Genomic DNA, 20,653 nt, shown 5'->3' on the forward strand with positions numbered 1-20,653 from the left:
TGGGGATGTCTGAAACAGTTCATGTGGAAAAAAACTAGGATAAAACTGAATTCTTTCCTTTAAATTATCAATTTTCAGAATATAGTAATGAATGTTTTCCATTTGTCTCTTTAAAATCTCATTATAAAATCATTATTTTAAAAATATAATAAGTGTTTCCATCAGTTTCAGGAATTGTTCTTTTGGATGCTTTTAGTATGTCATTTTTGAGCAATAGGAGCCTCTTCATGATAGTTTCTGTGTTCTTTTGACACAATTCTGCTAATTAAAAAAAATGTCTTTAATGGTTATTTATTTTTGAGAGGTGGGAGGGGCAGAGAGAGAGGGAGACACAGAATCCGAAGCAGGCTCCAGGCTCTGAGCTGTCAGCACAGAGCCCAACACAGGGCTCAAACTCATGAACCACGAGATCATGACCTGAGCCAAAGTTGGATGTTTAACCAACTGAGCCCCCCAGGCACCCCCACAATTCTGCTAATTTTGAAATAATTTCCTTGCTTTCTGGAATAATAAAATGTTTTAGGGTCACCTTATACTTTTCATGCCCCATACCAGGAATAAACCATTTCTCCAAGAAGTCCTGATTCTTTTTAGTAGAAAATAGTTTTTTTAATACACTTTTTGTTATAGAATAGTTTCAGATTCACCAAAAAATTGTGAAAATAGTACAGAGAAATCTCATATATCCAATATTCCATTTCCCCTATTATTAGCATCTTACATTATACATTTGTCACAATTAATGAACCAATATTGCTACATGATTAACTGAAGTCCATACTTTTTCTAGATTTCCTTAGTTTTTACCTAATTTTTCTTTTGTTCTAGAATCCCATCCATGATACCACATTACACTTATTTATCATGTTTCCTCAGGCTTCTCTTAGTTATGATAGTTTCTCAGACTTTCTCTCCCTGTTTGTGATGAATGACCTTGACAGTTTTGAAGAGTTCTGGTCATATATTTTGTGGATTTTCCATCATTTGGGATTTGTGTGGTGTTTTTCTCATGACTGGACTATAGGTTATGGGGTTTGGGGAGGAAGACCACAGAGATAAACTACAATTCTAGGTGTCATTATCAGGGATACATACTATCAATATGACTTATCACTGATGTTATCTTGATCACTTGGCTGAGGTTATGTTTATCAGGTATTTCCACTGTAAAGTTACTCTTTTCTGTGGAGCTGGGATGAGGCCAGAGTAGGAGGATCCTAAGCTCACCTTGTCCCATGGATACAACTAGATAGCAAATACAGAAGAAGAATGGAGTCATACCGTGCATCTTTTCAGACCACATACAATGAAACTAGAAATCAACCACAAGAAAAAATCTGGAAGGAGCACAAATACATGGAGGTTAAATAACACGCTACTAAACAATGAACGCATCAACAAAGAAATCAGAGAAGAAATTTTTTAAAAGTACAGAAAAACAAATGAAAATGAAAAAACAATGATCTAAAATCTGTGGGATGCAGCAAAAGCAGTTCTAAGAGACAAGTTTGTAGCAATACAGAACTACTCCAAGAAGCAAGAAAAATCTCAAAAAGACAACCTAACCATACACCTAAAGGAGCTAGAAAAAGAACAACAAAACCCCAAAATCAGCAGAAGGAAGGAAATAACAAAGATTAGAACAGAAATAAATGATATAGAAACTTAGAAAACAATGGGTCAATGATACTAGGAGCTGTTTCTTTGAAAAGATCAACAGGGGCACCTGGGTGGCTCAGTCAGTTAAGCGTCCAACTCTTGATTTCAGCTCAGGTCATGATCTCATGGTTCGTGAGTTCAAGCCCCGCGTCAGGCTCTGCGCTGTGGCACTACAAAGCCTGCTTGGAATTCTCTCTCCCTCTCTCTCTCTCTGCCCCTACCCCACTCATGCTTGCTCTTTCTCTCTCTCAAAATAAAAAATAAAAAAAATTAAAAAGATCCACAAAAATTGACAAACCTCCAGCCAGACTCATTAAAAAACAGAGAGAGAGAGAGAGAGAGAGAGAGAGAGAGAGGACTCAAATAAACAAAATCACCAATGAAAGAGGGAAATAGTAACCAACACCATGGAAATAGAAACAATTATAAGAGAATATTATGAAAACTATATGCCAACAAATTGGACAGCCCTGAAGAAATGGGTAAATTCCTAGAAACGTATAACCTCCCCAAACTGAAGCAAGAAGAAATAGAAAATTTGAACAGACCAATTACCAGCAATGAAATTGAATCCATAATCAAAAAATTCCCAGCAAACAAAAGTCCAGGACAAGATGGTTACACAGGTGAATTCTACCAAATGTTTAAAGAAGAGTTAATATTTATTCTTCTCAAACTGTTCAAAAAATACAAGAGGAAGGAAAACTTCTCAATTCATTCTATGAGGCCAGTATCACCCTGATACCAAAGCCAGATAAAGACACCATAAAAAAAAAGAACCACCGGCCATTATCTCTGATGAACATAGATGCAAAAATCCTCAACAAAATACTAGCAATCCAAATCCAACAATACATTAAAAAAATCTTTCATCAAAATCAAGTGGGATTTATTCCCAGGATGCAAGGGTGGTTCAATATTCACAAGTCAATCAACATGATACATCACATCACTAAGAAAAAGTATTTAAAAACTATATGATCTTTTCAATACATGCAGAAAAAGCATTCAACAAATTACAACATCCATTCATGATAAAAACCCTCAACAAAGTAGGTCTCAAAGGAACATATTTCAACATAATAAAGGTCATATATGAAAAACCCACAGCAAACATCATACTCAATGGGGAAAAACTGGAGTTTCACCACTAAGATCAGGAACAAGACAAGGATGTCCACTCTCACCACTTTTATTCAACATAGTTCTGGAAGTCTTAGCCCCAGGAATCCAAGAACAAAAAGAAATAAAAGGCATTCAAAATTGGTAACGAAGAAGTAAAACTTCCACTATTTGCAGATGACATAACGCTATGTATAGAAAACCGTAAAGACTCCACCAGAAAACTACTAGAACTGATAAATGAGTTCAGTAAAGCTGTAGGATACAAAGTCAATGTAAAGAAATCTGTTGCGTTTTTATATGCTAATAATAAGCAGCAGAAAGAGACATTAAGAAAAGAATCCCCCCCCAAAAAGAAAATAATCCCATTTACAATTGCATCAAAAATAATAAAGTACCTAGGAATAAACTTAACCAAAGAGGTGAAAGACCTACACTCTGAAAACTATAAAACATAGATGAAAGAAATTAAAGATGACACAAAGAAATAGACACTCCATGCTCACAGATTGGAAGAAAAAAATGTTAAAATGTCTATACTACCCAAAGCAAGCTAAATATTTAATACGATCCCTCTCAAAATACCAACAACATTTTTCACAGAACTAGAAAAAACAATCCTAAAATTTGTATGGAACCACAGAAGACCCTGAATAGCCAAAGCAATCTTGAAAAAGAAAAACAAGGGGCGTCTGGGTGGTTAAGTTGGTTAAGCATCTGACTTTGGCTCAGGTCATGATCTCAGGGTTGTGGGCTCAAGCCCCACTTTGGGCTCTGTGCTGACAGCCTGGAGCCTGGAGCCTGCTTCGGATTCTGTCTCCCTCTTCTCTGCCCCTCCCCTGCTCTCTCTCTCTCTCTCTCTCTCTCTCTCTCTCTCAAGAATAAACATTTTAAAAATAATAAAAGACAAGAAAAGAAAAAGAAAAACAAAACTGGAGGTATCAGAAATATGGACTTCAAGTTATATTACAAAGCTATAGTAATCAAAACAGCATGGAACTGGCACAAAAATAGACACATAGGTCAATGGAACAGAATAGCAAACTGAGAAGTGAATCCCCAATATATGGTCAATTAATCTTCGACAAAAGATGAAAGGATATCCAATGGAAAAATGGTATTGGGAAAACTGGACAGCTACATGCAAAAGAATGAACCTGGACCACTTTCTTACACCACACAAAAAGAAGAAACTCAAAATGGATTAAAGACCTAAACGTGAGACCTGACACCATAAAAATCCTAAAAGAGCACAGGCATAATTTCTCTGACATCAGCCATTGCAACATTTTTTTTAGACGTCTCCTGAAGCAAGGGAAATAAAAGTAAAAACAAACTATTGGGACTACATCAAAGTAAAATTTTCTGCACAGCAAAGGAAACAATCAACAAAACTAAAAGGTAACCTACTTAATGGGAGAAGATATTTACAAATGACATATCTGATAAAAGAGATATATAAAAATATATTTTTTTATATAAAAGAGAGAGAGAGAGTAAGAGAGGGGGAGGGGCAGAGAGAGATGGAGAGAGAATTCCAAGCAGGCTCCACACTGCCAGCACAGAGCCTGATGCAGGGCTCGAACTCACAAACCGTGTGTCTGTTGGCCATCTGTATGTCTTCTTTGGAGAAGTGTCTGTTCATGTCTTCTGCCCATTTTTTACTTGGATTATTTGTTTTGGGGATGTTGAGTTGTATACATTTTTTAAAATACATTTCAGGGGCACCAGGGTGGCTCAGTCAGTTAACCAGCTCTTGGTTTCAGCTCAGGTCATGATCTCATGGTTCGGGGTATCGAGCCCCATGTCAGTCTCTGCACTGGGCCTGCTTGGAATTCTCTCTCTCTGCCCTTCCCGACTCGTGCTCACTCACTCTCTCTCCCTTTCAAAACTAAATAATTTTTTTAAAAACATGAGAAAAAGAAAAGAAAATTGAAATTCTTCTCCATGGGAGTTTTGTCTAACTCACCTCTAACTTAATTAATTATTATCAGATGTACTCATAGATATTTTATATTTTGGGTCTTAATTTAGTACTACTTCATTTAGTTATTGCTCAGATTGCTACAGCTTTGACCACTGGGCTCCTTTCAAGTGGCTCCTGTGTCCCTTTGACATACTTCACCATTGTGGGGTGGTTTTTTTTTTGAGCAATTCATTACTTTCTGGCACTATAAGATGCTCCAGGATCATTTTGTTTATTTCTTGCCTTAGTCCTAAAATCAGCCATTTCTCCAAGGAACTGTTTCCTTTTATTGGAAAGTGTTATTATAAACACATGATTGGGGGGGGGTGCCTGGCTAGCTCAGTCGGCAGCATCTGCTACTCTTGATCTCAGAGTCATGAGTTCAAGCCCAACGTTGTGGGTAGGGTTTACTTAAAAAAAAAAAAAAAGAAAGAAAAAAGAAAAGAAAGAAACACAGGATAGGTGTGCTTGTTGCTATTGGGGTGTCATTGCTTCTATGTACTTTCAGCTGACAGAAAAAGGAAATATATATATGTATACTAACCTGTGTATACGCACATATTTATTAATATTTTATATGTAATTACATGCATATTACATGTATATTAAGCTAAATATGGGTTCATACTGATGTCTCCAACTCGAATCCATTATCACGTTTTAACTTTCTCTTCTTGTTTGCCTATAACCTCTAACTCCAATAGTAAGAAAGAAACTTGGCTCCCACCATCCACCATACATATTTAATTGTTCAGTTCCAGTATAGATATATAGTGGTTTCAGGATTGTTAACTTGTACCCTCTTGGGAAACAACTTTATTGCCTAGAATACAGGACTTATGGACAATTCCTCTTGCCTTTAGTCTTATAGATTCCACCCATCTCCAAAGTTATTTGGATCAGCACTTTTTCTCCCTATCCTCTTCAGGGAGCTTGTTTCATACATTTGTAATGCAGTTAGATTCTTTTATCACATTCTATTCTGAGATCCCCTGACCTCCTTAATGGCTTGGGAATAGTTTTTGAAACTCACTCTCTTGGTGTCAAGGGAGTTCTTTGCTACTAGGATATCATTATTTGTATTCAGTGAGCAGAATCAGGAATTTTTTTTTCATGGTTATAATCTTTTTTTTTTTAATTTCTTTAATGTTTATTTATTTTTGAGAGAGAGAGACAGACAGAGCACAAGCAGGGGAGGGGCAGAGAGAGAGGGAGGCACAGAATCTGAAGCAGGCTCCAGGCTCTGAGCTGTCAGCACAGAGCCCAACGCGGGGCTTGAACTCATGAACCGTGAGATCATGACCTGAGCCAAAGTCAGCCACTTAACCGACTGAGCCACTCAGGCGCCCCTATAATCTTTTTTTTTTAAACAACAGCTTTATGTAAATATAATTAATGTACCATACGATTCACCATACGATTACAATGTAATGGTTGTAAGTATATTCATAGAGTTATGCAACCATCACCATAATCAATTTCAGAGAACTTTCATCACCCCACTAAGAAATCTTGTATACATTAGTAGTCACTCCCCCTTTTCTCCAACTTCTTTCCACATACCCTCTCTCCACCATCCCCAGGCAACCACTAATTTACTTTATGTCTGTATGAATTTGTCTCTTCTGAACATCTTACATAAATGAAACCATACAATATATGGCCTTCTATGTCTAGCTTCTTTCACTTAGCAACATGTTTTCAAAGTTCATCTCTGGAGACAAACCAAGAAACAGACTCTTAACTATAGAGAACAAACATGGTTACCAGAAGGGAGGTGGATAAGGGGATGGATGAAATAGATGATGGAGATTAAGAGTACACTTATGATGAGCACTGAGTAATGCCTAAAGTTGTTGAATCACTATATTGTACACCTGAAACTAATATAACACTGTATGTTAACTATACTGGAATTAAAATTAAAAACTTAATTTAAAAAATGCAAAAAACCTATATTCTAGTGGAGTCACAAATGATAGATAGATAGATAGATAGATAGATAGATAGATAGATAGATAACCTTCAGGTAGCTGTAAATGCTGTAGAAGAATAATAATAAGGTTTGAGAGGAGAGGGTAATGTGTGGAAACTGGGTGGCTCAGTTGGTTGGGCATCTGACTCTTGATTTTGGCTCAGGTCATGATCTCACTGTTTGTGGGATCAAGTCCTGTGTTGGGCTCTGTGTTGATAGCACAGAGGTCTCTAACTTGCTTGTTTCACGTTTTACCTTCCCTTCTTGTTTCAACCATTTGGATTCAGTAATTCAGCTTTAGAATGTGGTAACCTTAGCACCACTAGCTTGAAAACCTGATAGACCATTGCATCTGGCTATTGTCCCATGGCTCCATACCTTACGTCTCACCTCTCTGCCCATCCTGGACACTTAGGACATCACTAATTGTATCATCTGGGGAGGGACACTAGTCACTCATGTCCTGTCAAATCCTGAAAGTCTTCCTCTAAAACTCTCACGTCAGATTATTCCTTTCCATTTTCACTGCCATCAGCCTGTCCAGACTTCCATTATCTCTTGCATCTTTTTTATTTTTTTTTTAATTTTTTTTTTCAACATTTATTTATTTTTGGGACAGAGAGAGACAGAGCATGAACGGGGGAGGGTCAGAGAGAGAGGGAGACACAGAATCGGAAACAGGCTCCAGGCTCCGAGCCATCAGCCCGGAGCCCGACGCGGGGCTCGAACTCCCGAAACCGGGAGATCGTGACCTGGCTGAAGTCGGCCGCTTAACCGACTGCGCCACCCAGGCGCCCCTCTTGCATCTTTTTTAAAACATATGTCCATCTTCACGTGACTTTGCCACTAGACCATAGGTTAACTGGAAAGGAAATAGAATACCGTGAATTCTGCTCTAAAATAGGATACCAGTAGTAAACCAAACCATGGCACGGGACCTCATATACAAAAATTTACTACCGTGAATTTCAGACAGTAGGTTTACCACTCATTAGCATGTCAAGAAATCAACTAAGTGACTTGTGACCAGTATTTAAAAAGTGAAATAGAATAGGAAGCGACCCAGAAGTTGTACTTGTAATGCTGCTTTCCCTCTCCCACAGTACCTCGCACTCTTCCTTTCCAATCAGGGTCCAGCAGAAATGATCCCACAAAAAAGGGTGGCAAGAGGAAGGGCCATTCTGCCAGCAAGGAGGTAGTGACCAGAGAATACACCATCAACATTCACAAGCGCATCCATGGAGTGGGTTTCAAGAAGCATGCACCTTAGGCACTGAAAGAGATCTGGAAATTCACCATGAAGGTGATAGGCGTGTTGACACCAGGCTCAACAAAGCTGTCTGGGCCAAAGGAATAAGGAATGTTCTGTACCATATGCGTGTGCAGTTGTCCAGAAAAACTAACAAGGATGAAGATTCACCAAACAAGTTCTATACATTGGTTACCTACCCTATGTACCTGTCATCACTTTCAAAAATCTACAGACAGTTAATGTGGATGAGAACTAGTCACTGATTTTTCAGATTAAGGTGCATAAAAGAAGGGAAATAGGATAGGATAGAAAATATCAGAGAATATTATGCATAGTAAGAGTATTATTTTGTTTGGGGTATATGATATGAATGCAAAATGTATTTTCTACAATGCATCAATGGCCAAAAGGTTGGAAAAATACTGACTAGTGGTATTGTAAATGCTCTGCTAAAAAAAAGTCATTAGAAATAACCTAAATGTTAAGCTTGATCTATATTTAGCATGAAAAAAGTATACTAGAAGGCCTACAAAGGCATTCAGACTTTTTGGGTTTGAACTCTGGTTCTGTTGCTTACTTGGTGACCTTCAGCAACTTACTTAAACATTTTGTGCAATTTTATCATCTGTAAAATGGGGATAATTATAGCACCTATCTCTGAGAGTTATAATGAGCTATAAATGAGCCAATACAAGTAAAATGCCTAGAACAGAGCCTAGCACATAGCAGTAAATTAAGAAATGTTAGCTATTATTGTCAATATTCTCAAATTACTTGGCAATAGAAGTCATATTTTTAAATCCCATTTTTCTAACAATTACCATTTCAAGTCAGGTCATAAGGCTTCTCACACATAGAGACTAGGCCTATCATCTATGGATTTCAATACAGAATCTTTGGGTGATCACCTCAGGATCCAAAAGCCCCTTATAGGTGCTGTTCTGAGAAAACTATGTTGTCCCTGCAACCTGCTTTGTATCTCTCTCTTAGACACTGCCAAACATACCCAAATGTTCTGAGAAGATGTGGATCGTACTGTCCTGTTCATGCCTGTGAACACAATTTCTACCAAGTCTTTTGTTTGAGGGCCCTCATTTAATAAAACTTGCATTAATACACACTGAGCAGATGACTTCCTTCATTTATACAGTATGAGAATCCAGCAACATGATGCTTAGCGATACAAGGATGGAATATGTTTCACTGCAATTATACTGCTGACACATTGCTCTTTGAGAGCTCCTCTCCTAGTGGTTTAACAACTAGCTCTAAGATAAAGAGGCAAAAAAAAAAAAAAAAAAAAAAGCGCCCAGATTTGTAGCATGGCCAATTTCTATGGTGTAAATGTTCCCATCATGACCAATTTCAAGCTACCAGTGTGACGTCCCTGAATACAGAGTTGGAAAGAGCTGCCTATATTCTGCTCACATGAGCCCTAACAAGCAGTCCCCAGCATACCATCTGCATGTGACTATTTCATGTTTTCTGCCCAGTGTACATGTAAGAATGAAAGCATTTTTAATTATCAAACATTTCTTTGTTCTGAAAATACCATTCAGTGGACTTTTCGGTTATGCCAAGGAAAAGGAAACATTTTATTCTAAAATGAAGATTTTGAGACAATGTGACTCCAAGGCACTGAACAAAGGTCTGGATAATGTAAAACGTGAATCTCTCCAGACTCTTCTTTTTTGAAGTTTATTTACGTATTTTGAGAAAGAGAGAGAGCATGTGCAGGCAGGGAAGGGGCAAAGAGAGAGGGAGGGGGAGAGAGAGAGAGAGAGCGAGAGAGAGAGAGAGAGAGAGAGAGAATCCCAAGCAGGCTCCGTGCTGTCAGCACAGAGACTGACACAGGGCTCAAACTCACCAACTGTGAGATCATGACCTGAACCAAAATCCAAGAGTCGGCCGCTTAACCAACTGACCCAGCCAGGTGCCCCCGGCTGTTCTTTTGAAAAGGCATTCTTTTCTAAATTAGAATTCAGATCACGCAGTCCCTAAAAATGATCTCCTGTTCTTATTAGATAAGCAAATGAGAAGGAGAGATCAGATGAATGTAGAAAGGCTTTAGGGGCAAAGTCTTTGCCTCACATTGAAAAAGGACTACCAGATTGAATGGGCTGGGATTACAGAGCCCAATCTGAACCACTCACCTAAAGACCTCAGGGAGTGTTATTACATATTGAATAACCTAGATTTGGGGAAGTGCAAGGACGAGGCATCACGGGGTTCTGAAGGATTGTCCTGGTAATGCCTTTATGGCAAAGTCAACTCCAGGGGGAGCAGACATTCTGAGTCTCCACTACCCCATAAGGGGACAGTGAGACCCAAGACCCTACAGTCTTCACCTTGACACAAGTGTGATGTACTACATAATTTATTTCCATATAAAGAGCATTCTCTTTTAAACAATACATAGAGTAGTGGTTCGAAGTCAAACGCTGGAGACAGACAGGTCCAGGTTTGAATTTTCATTTTGTCACATATCAGCTGTGAGAGACCTTGGGCATATTATCTAATTTCTCTGAACCTCAGTTTCCTCAAGAGAGGAAAAAAAGTGAATATAATTGTACCTACCCCTAAGAATTATTTTGAGGATTAAACTAGATAATATAGTATTTAGCCTTGATAAAGTACTCAAAAATTAGTAATAATCACAACAATAAATATCTCTTCAGACCCACTTCGGAGGCTAGATGCCTGATGGAAGTAGATATTTATGTCATCTCAGCATCAATGTTTACTAAATCTCAGCCCAAATTTGCAATTGTTTCCAGGTAAGTTCAGAGCTATAACCGTCTACATCTGGTTAGGAGACACACAGGAAGCAAAATTTGAAGTCTATATTTGTATAGGATGGCTTGAGTAAGTGGGTTGTACTGGTCTCTGAAGCTCACCTAAGAGCCAGTATTTCATTTCAAGAGACAATGCAGGTTATTTCTGGGGATCTTTATCAGAATCTCTGGACTCCTATTTGAAATGGTGCCATCATTCGCACCAGGACTTCTGTTGTCACTAAGGTGACCTCAAGCTGTCAACAAATGTTGATGTGACCTCAGAACTGGAAGTCATCTAAATCTGATGAAATCTTTCTTGTCTGTGTTCTTCTCTCAGACTCTTTATTATGCATTTAGTTAAGCTGGTGACACAAGATATAAGCTTTACTTTAATTAAACCATTCTCCAGTGTCCTCTCACCGCCCTGCACTGAAAGAGCAGGCATTCACGGAGACGACACTGAGGATGGAACTCTTTGTGTCAAGTCTCCATTTTACGCTGATTTTCACTGAACACAAGATGGACTGTTTGCAGCAGGACCATTGGGGATAACGGGCACTGGATTTTGTGCAATGATTTTTATCTCTGGTGTTTCTGGCGCTGATTAAGGTTTCAGGCAAACAGAGGCACTGAGGACCTAGCAACAATTGCTACGGAGCTTCCTGGTTGCCAGCAACAGTAAATGCCACAGAGACACAAAGACTCAACCTTTCACATGTACACAATGAAACCTGGAGCTTGGTTTCCTATTTCAGACACAACAGAATCTTCCAGGTAGAGCACAACAGCTTCTTCTTTCCCCCATTTATACTAGATTTTTAAAATTTTGTACAGAAACACACTGCCCGGGAGCCTGTATGACAATCTTGCTTCTAAATTTGTTCAAGAACACTTACATTCTAACCTCTCTCTTAGCACCGTCCATTTTCACTATTTTGAGAGATAAATGGAATGAAATAGTATTGTGTATCTGATCTGGAGTTTTAAATAAGGTGTGACTTGTTTAATGTGTTTGGAATTGGCAATCTTCTCTACAAAGTTACGGTTAGTTTCTACCCTTCTGATAATATTCAGAATATTATCTGAAAGATCTTCTTCCCCAAGTACAGTCTCTAATTTGTTTTTAGAAAAGGTAGAAGCATACAGAATATGAATTAGAGCACTGGCAATTTAAGGTTTTTCCATGACTCATTCAAGGAAATTGCATAATAGCCCTTCCTCTGCCAACCTCACACACTCTTCTCAAATACCTTGCTCTTTTCTTTATTCCATTCCCCCACCCCTGTCACCTTTTCTATCCTTTCTATATGCCATTATACTTTTTCTCTCTTTTCTCTTAAGACTGTAAAACTCTCTAGGGTATAGTCATGTGTTATGCAAGGTGATAAGGGAACTGAAGTGCCCCTAAGCTTGCTAGTCTGTCTCCTAGCAACGTATGACATGTTGCTTAGTAACATGAGGGGTGAGAGTGAAGTCTCTCTCACATATCTAAAAATACTGAAATCATTAACAAAAAATAATAGCGGGCTTATTAAGATATACCATGTTTACCATATAAGTTTACCATGGAGGGAACTTATTTCAGGCCATGCTATCTTGAGTAAACTTCTATAATTCTTATAATCAGTATACTAGAAAAACAGATAGCTTTTCTTATAAAGAGATAAAACAGCCTTTTCTAATCCTTTCTTTTCTACACATGCATAATCAATGTTTCTGCAGAATGAAGAAGTGTTTCCTAAATGATCTCTTAGGCTGCACAGATGAAGAAAAACACAGCCTTTCCTCTTCTCTGCACATGCATAATTGATTTGTAAATCTAAATGAAGACTGAGAAATGTTTCCCAAAACACCTCTCTAGGCTGGGTGTCATTTGGGAGTTATGTCTTTTAAGATTACAACAGTCTGGAAAGTAATTCTCTGCGAACTTATTCAGTGGTTTTCAGAATTCAGAAATCACTGAATCATACCACCCCAAACCATTACAACTCTTTAGTTCCAAAATGGTAAATATTAATCCTAAGGGAATACTATTTACTGAATTAGATCTACTCAGTCTGACTCTGGTGCAGGATGCAGGAACTGGGAATCAGTTAACTAGCCCCCTAGTTACTTTAGCACTTTTAGGAAACACTAGTATAGAGGGTGATTCTAATATGTTACAAAGGGTTATCCTCCACTATTTTGTCTCTTGGATTCATACGTAGGCATGGAGCCTACTTAAAGCAAACATTTCTAAATGAAATAAATAAGTAAAAGCTTAAAAAAATAAAAATAAATTTAGATCTTGAGCTGTGTTTTTGTTAGAGAATTTAGGAGAAACATATTTGCTTGGATTTATCCTTTTAAACTCAAACTTGCACGAGGCAGGCAATGTGAGACAGACAGCATGATCGTTTTATAAAGAATGTAGAGGTGGTGGTATGGTGTGAGACAGTGACCACTATCCTGGGATGAAGTTGGGAAATGTGACAGTTCTTTGTGTCAGCAGCTCCTGCACTGTCCTCTCTCACACAGCACTGGACACAATGTATTGTAATAGCAGTTTCAATCACTAGACCTTGAACTCCTCTGGGCCAGGAAAAAAGTTTTATGTCTTTTGCGCCAATGCTTAAAGAAGAAGCTTCAAAGACCAAGTCCTAAATATTCTGCCACATCTTGCCCTTGAACTAGCCCCTCTGGCTAATAAAATTGGCCAAGCTTTAGAGGCACCTGGGTGACTCAGTTGGTTAAGCATCTGACTTTGGCTCAGGTCATGATCTCATGGTTTGTGAGTTCGAGCCCCGTGTCGGGATCTGTGCTGACAACTCAGAACCTGGAGCCTTCTTCAGATTCTGTGTCTCTCTCTCTCTGCCCCTCCCCTGCTCATGTTCTGTCTCTCTTTCTCTCTCTCAAGACTAAATAAATGTTAAAAAAATTTTTTAATTGGTTAAGCTTTAGAAAAATAGTTATTTGTTCATTATGCAAATATTTAGTAAGACAAATTGAAATATAATGGACAGAATTTAGTGATCAGTTGGGAGTAACTTGGAAGAGTTGATATACATAAAGTGCTAAGAATAGTGCCTGGTATATAGTAAACATTATATAAGGTTATTCTTATTTTAGTCTAGCTTGGTAGACTAGGCAGATGACAATGAACTGATATTGAGGATATAGAATAATGAAGAATATAGAACACTAAAGAGGGTAACGGAGAAGAATAACTAATTCCATTTAGATATGTTGAACTTGAGATACCCACAGGTCATCCAAAGGGATAAAGCCAAGTAAGAAATATAAGTCCTGAAGATGGGAACATGTTGTATAAGACATTTTAAAAGTGAATTCTGACTTTTTGTGTGGCTAGTGCTACATAAAAATAGACCAGTTGTAATTCCTCAGTATTTTAACTTCCTACAACATGAAAACATCGATTCTGTTGTTCACTAGTAAACTGATTTATCTATGCTATGGAATTAGTTAAGACAGGGATTTGAAAGAAAGAAGAGAAGTGCACATTTGGATGGTTGGGGGAAGGGACTTTGGGGCATCTTTGACTACTATCAAATCCCTGCAGCCAGTGCACCATGGCAACCTTCCCAGGCTGCCACCTAATTTCCATATGCTTTAAGGGGAGGGTGGGGTAGGATGGAAGTGAAGCCTTCAGTGTGCATTCTTGTGAGTGTGTGTAATTTGGGCTAATAAAATGCAACCAAATTATAAATTGTGTTTTATGGAAAACTGAGATTATCTGCTGCCTCTCCACTTTCTTCTTTTTTTTTTCTCTTCTCAGGATGCCTTTGAGCCTCTTCAAGTTTTGTCAAAGGTTGGATTTCAATAGTAGGCTTGCAGCCAGAGCAAAACTACAAATTAAAATGTGTATGTCAGGACATAAATATGTTGTTCAAAAGAGTTCACTAAGTGCCTGAACATCAATGAGCGACCTCAAAGCACTGTATTACAATACAAGAGATACATTTTTAATATTATAGGGTAGAGGTGTTTGCATTATTTCATAAGTCTTACTTCTGGAATCGAAATTCATTAATATTTCTCTCTACTATACAACAAAAGTCCTTCCCAGAATAGATGAAACTCAGTTACCAGAATCACCACTGATAATTCTTACCACTGTTATTCAGAAAAACTTATTATTTAGCAATATTGCATTGTGTTGACCAGAGTTTGAAAAAGATAATGTTAAGCTTTAAATAAAATTCTGAATTCAGGTGTGGGTCATATTCTTACCTAAATTGTTAATGAGGAATTTGGCCAAGGTGAATGTAGCAGGTAGTCTTTAAGGGCCATACACAGTACTCAATACATCGATCAGTACTGAACCCTAAAGTAAATAAATGTAAATTCACCATGTCAGCATAATCATGTCCAGGAAGACTAGCCAGTCTCTCTGCATTATGTTCCCCTGCAACCAACTCTGCTCTGTCTATTCTTTCTGCACACAACAGTCAGAAGGACCTTTCTGAAATGCAAAGTTTATTATTCCTCTTTCCTTTAATGGCTCTCATTGAATTTGGAATAAGATCCTTTCATAATCCATTCTTTGCTATCTCCTTACACTTCATGTAATAAACCATAACAAACCATTTCCAGTTTCTGAAACTAACCCATTTGTCTGTGCATTTGCATGTGCACTCTCTTCTCCATTTGTACCTGCTACTTCTATTTATTTTTCAAGACAATCCTAAGAATTGCCTCTTCCAGGAAGGTTTCCTGCATTCTTTATACCACACCATCCCCCAAAGACCTAGAGGTTATAGGTAATATATATCTCCTTGCACAGGACCATGCCATGCCTCTTTATTGGGACTTATCAGAATGCATTATGTCCAATTAAATCTTAGCCAAATAAACATTTATTTATCCTACACTATACCTAGCCCAATATATGCAACTTAGTAGGCAATCTTATGTGTTTCCAAAAAGAAGAAACAAATGAATAAGTGTTTGAAAAATATAGGGCTGATCATTCATATGAGTTAATTATTTGGGTTAAAAAAGATAATTTAGAAAATAATGAAGTTGAAATATGTACGAGCTACTGAGAGGAGGGTTCCCAAATATACATATGGTAGCTTGATTCATAACAAAAGTGTTACTGGAGTCCAGTGGAGAAGTATGGTCTTATAAATAAATAGTGTTGGGCCAACTGGATATTCATATGGGGAAAAAACAGATCTGACCTCTACATCACATCGAACACACACAAAAATATCGGTTCCTGTATGTATTGTGGAACTAAATGTAAAAGCTTAAACAATAAATCCTTTAGAAGAATATATCCATGAGCTGTGGATAGGCAAATTTTTTTTTCTTTTTTTCTTTAAATGTTTATTTATTTAGGGGCGCCTGGGTGGCTCAGTCGGTTAAGCGACCAACTTCGGCTCAGGTCATGATCTCGCGGTCCGTGAGTTCGAGCCCCGCATCGGGCTCTGTGCTGACAGCTCAGAGGCTGGAGCCTGTTTCAGATTCTGTGTCTCCCTCTCTCTGACCCTCCCCTGTTCATGCTGTCTCTCCCTGTCTCAAAAATAAATAAAACGCTTAAAAAAAAAATAAATGTTTATTTATTTATTCTTGAGAGAGAGAGAGAGAGAGAGAGGGAGGGAGGGGCAGAGAAAGAGGGAGACAGAGAATCCCAAGCAGGCTCCCTGCTGCCAGCACAGAGCCCGATAGGGCTCAAATTCACGAACCATGAGACCATGATCTGAGCCGAAATCAAGGGTCGAATGCCCAAACGACTGAGCACCCAGGTGCCCTGGCAAAGATTTCTTAAATGTAACTCAAAAAGTACTAACAATAGGGTCACCTGACTGGCTCAGTAGTAGAGCATGTGACTCTGCATCTCAGGGTTGTAGATTCAAGCCCCACAGTGGGTGTACAGATTACTTAAAAACAAAATCTTTAAAACAATGCTACCAATGGGGTGCTTGGGTGGCCCAGTTCTTTGAGCCAACAACTTGAGCTCAGGTCATGTTCTCATGGTTCATGGGTTGGAGCCCCATATAGAGCTCTCTGTGGACAGCACAGAACCCACCTCAGATCCTCTGTCCCCACCTCTTTCTGCCCCCACCTCTCTCTCTCTCTCTCTCTCTCTCTCTCTCTCTCAAAAATAAATAAATATTTTTTAAATGCTAACAATAAAGAAAAAGTGATAAACACAACTACATTAAAATTAAGAACTTCCGTTCATCAAATGACATCATTACATCATTAGGAGAGTAAAAAGGCAAGCTGCAGAGTGGGAAAAAAAATTTTTTTGTAATCTTCAAATCCAAAAAGGACTCTTATTCATAGTATATGATGTACTCCAACCAAACACTAAGATACAGACAGGCAATTCATGAGAAAATATGAAAGAGACTTGAACAGGCATTTCACCAAAGAGGACATTTAAATGGACAAAAAACACATGAAGAAGGTATCAACTTCATTAGTTAACAAACTGAAGTCACAATGGATAGATATTATTACTATAAACTCTCCTGGATGGCTACAATGAAGGAGGAAGAAAAACGGAACTCTCCTACACTACTCGTGGGAGTGTGCATTGCTACAACTACTCTGGGAAAATTTGCTGTTTTTCCATTAAAGCTGAACATGCACATGCCCTATTATCCCACAATTCCACTCCTAGGTATACAGCAGCAGAAATATATATAGCAGAAATCTGTAAATATATTCACCCAAACACAGGCATAGGAATGCTTAGAGCACTGTCATTTGTGTTAGCCAAAAACTGGAAATAATGCAAATATCCATTAAAATTAGGAAATGGATAAATAAATTATGGTATGTTCATACATTAGGACACTACACAACAATGAGAACAATTTACAATTACATTCAATGTTATGAGTAAATTTCACAAACATAGTATTTGTGTGTCATCCTTGTGCAGGGGCCACGCTAATCTCCTCTGTATCATTCCAATTTTAGTATGTGTGCTGCCGAAGCAAGCACCACAAACATAGTATTAAGTGAAATAAGCCACATATAAAAAGAATCTATTTCCGGGTGCCTGGGTGGCTCAGTCGGTTAAGAGACCGACTTTGGGTCAGGTTATGATCTCATGGCTCTGTGAGTTTGAGCCCTGCATAGGGCTCTGTGCTGACAGCTCAGAGCCTGGAGCCCGCTTCAGATTCTGTGTCTCCCTCTCTCTCTGCCCCTCCCCTGCTCAAGTTCTGTCTCTCTCTCAAAAATAAATAAACACAAAAAAAATCTATTCCGGGGCGCCTGGGTGGCTCGGTCGGTTGAACGTCCAACTTCAGCTCAGGTCATGATCTCGCTCAGTTCGTGAGTTCAACTGACATCAACTGATTGGTCCTACCCTCAACGACCCCCCCACCACACACACACCACAAAAACGTAATTCTCGCTCCGACTTGTGTCCCTTCTCAACTTCCCTATTTTCTTTTTCTTTTTCTGTTTTTAAATTTTTTCTTTTACGTTTATTTATTTTTGAGACAGAGAAAGACAGAGTATGAATGGGGGAGGGTCAGAGAGAGGGAGACACAGAATCTGAAACAGGCTCCAGGCTCTGAGCTGTCAGCACAGAGCCTGACGCGGGGCTTGAACTCACTGACCATGAGATCATGACCTGAGCCGAAGTCGGCCGCTTAACCGACTGAGCCACCCAGGTGCCCCTTCTTTTTCTGTTTTTTAAGTAAGCTCTATACCCAACATGGGGCTTGAGTTCAAGTAGTGTTGAACTCACTACCCTGAGACCAACAGCCGCATGCTCCACTGACTGAGCACTCCCATCAACTTACCCAACAGTACCCACTACTACCGGTTCATTCTCTTAGTCTGCCAAGTTCAAAACTTTAAGGGTTAATTTTTACTCTCTCCTTTTTGCCTCATGGCCAACCAGTCACTACTGGGATTTTGTCCTTTGGATGGTCTCTTCTATTATTCCTTTTATCCATCCCCACTGTAATTATGAAGGTCTGAGAACTTCTGCTTATATTATTGCAATAACCTCCTTATTGATGCCATTATCTCCAGACTCTTTCCCTACTCCACTTACCTGTCAGATTATAAAAATTAACACAGTGATAGTAATGTTAATTTAATAAAATGTTGTTCACTCTTTTCTATAAGAATATAAAGGCTTCCCACCGTTCGTGGACTCAAGTCCAAACTCTTTCTTTAGACTAGAGCTCAAATTGCTTCATTAACTACTCCACTCCCCACATAGAACACATCACCCACAATTTGTTTGCATACCCAAATCAAGACATTTTTGCTCTCCCTTGTACAGGCACCAGATCAGCATGATACTATGTCTTTGCTAATATTATGTTCATTGTTTAAAGTACTCACTCTACTCCTGTCCCATTTGGTTACCAGCCACCATTCCTAGTGAAGGTTTCCATAATAAACCATAGGTCTTAATATAAGGACTTTTCCCTTCTTTTGAAATTTCTATAACTTTCTATTCAAGGTAGTACAGAATAAACTGTGAAGTAGATAAAATTTGTCTTCAAATCCACCGTTTTCTCTTTTTAGTACTTATTTTATTAAGAAATTCTTAATTTATTAAGAAATTTTCAAACATACCCCAAAATAGAAAAAAGGGTATAATGAACTCCATATACACATCATTAAAATTTAAAAATTTTCAAGAGTTTGGCCACAATTTTTATCTATCATCTCTTCCCTTGTTTCTTTCCTGAAGTATTTTAAAGCACATCTCAGACCTTATTTAATTTAATACACCATACTTCTGTATGCATCTCTAAAAATTATGGAAATTTTCTTACATTACCACACTGCCATCAACACATTTATTTTTTTATTTTTTTAATGTTTATTTTTGAGAGAGAGAGAGAGAGAGAGAGAGAGAGAGAGAGAACGAGTAGGGGAGGGGCAGAGAGAGAGGGAGACACAGAATCTAAAGCAGGCTCCAGGCTCTGAGCTGTCAGCACAGAGCCCGACATGGGGCTGGAACTCATGAACCATGCATGAAATCATGACCTGAGCCAAAGTAGGACATTTAACCAACTGAGGCACCCAGGTGCCCTGCCATCAACACATTTAATAAAATGAATAATAATTTGTTGGTATTATCTAATGATCAGTCCATATTCAAATTTTGCTGGTTATCTCTAAAATGTTTTACACTTGGTTTGTTGGAATCAGAATCCAAACAAAATCCATTGTTATACTGGCAATTAGTCTCTAAAATCTCTTCTAACTTTCAGCAGTCCCCCTTTCCCACCTTCTTCACCCCATGCCACCACTCAGTTGTTGCAGAAACAAGATAATTTGTCCCATAGAATGTCCCACACTTTGCGTTTTTCTGTTTGCCTCCCTGTGATGTCATCTGACTTGTTCCTATAAATGGAAGTTAGTTCTAAAAGTTTGGTTATAGGTTTAGCACAGCTGTTTCTGATGCACTTTCATAGGTGATGCTGTGTGCTTCCTATCAGATCACATCACAGGGTCACAGGGTCTGATTGTCCCACTTTTAGTGATGCTAATATTGAACAGTGAGTTCACTTAGTAATAGCTGAATCCTTTCATTTAAAAATTCCCCAATAGGGGTGCCTGGGTAGCTCAGTTGGTTAAGCATCTGACTTTGACTCAGGTCATGATCTTAAGGTTCATGAGTTGGAGCCCTGCATGGGGCTCTGTGCTGACAGCTCAGAGCCTGGAGCCTGCTTCAGATTCTGTGTCCCTCTCTCTCTGCCCCTCCCCTGCTTGCATACACTCTCTCTCTCAAAAATAAACATTTTAAAAATTCCCCATCAATATTTTTATCAGAGTTGTTATCCACTGATGACCTTTGCTTGAATAAATTACTTCATTAGGGGATGCAAGGGTAATTTTTCTAATTCTATTACTTCCATATTCACTAGTTGATATTACTCTATAAAACTCTATAAAACAATGATTTTCCC

General features: G+C 38.5%; 1 non-coding gene and 1 pseudogene across 1 annotated transcript; one reads left to right on the top strand and one right to left on the bottom strand.

Annotated features, from left to right (window-relative positions):
• The first annotated feature begins 7,818 nt into the window (after nt 1-7,818).
• LOC121038627 (60S ribosomal protein L31-like) lies at nt 7,819-8,554 on the top strand (annotated as a pseudogene).
• Nucleotides 8,555-17,606: 9,052 nt separating this feature from the next.
• Nucleotides 17,607-17,711, bottom strand: LOC121039118 (U6 spliceosomal RNA). The gene has a single exon (XR_005794636.1). It is a non-coding gene; the product is annotated as a U6 spliceosomal RNA (small nuclear RNA).
• Between the last annotated feature and the right edge of the window lie 2,942 nt (nt 17,712-20,653).

Source organism: Herpailurus yagouaroundi, unplaced genomic scaffold, assembly GCF_014898765.1.
Source record: "Herpailurus yagouaroundi ecotype Mexico unplaced genomic scaffold, PumYag 166, whole genome shotgun sequence".
NCBI classification, from domain to species: domain Eukaryota; kingdom Metazoa; phylum Chordata; class Mammalia; order Carnivora; family Felidae; genus Herpailurus; species Herpailurus yagouaroundi.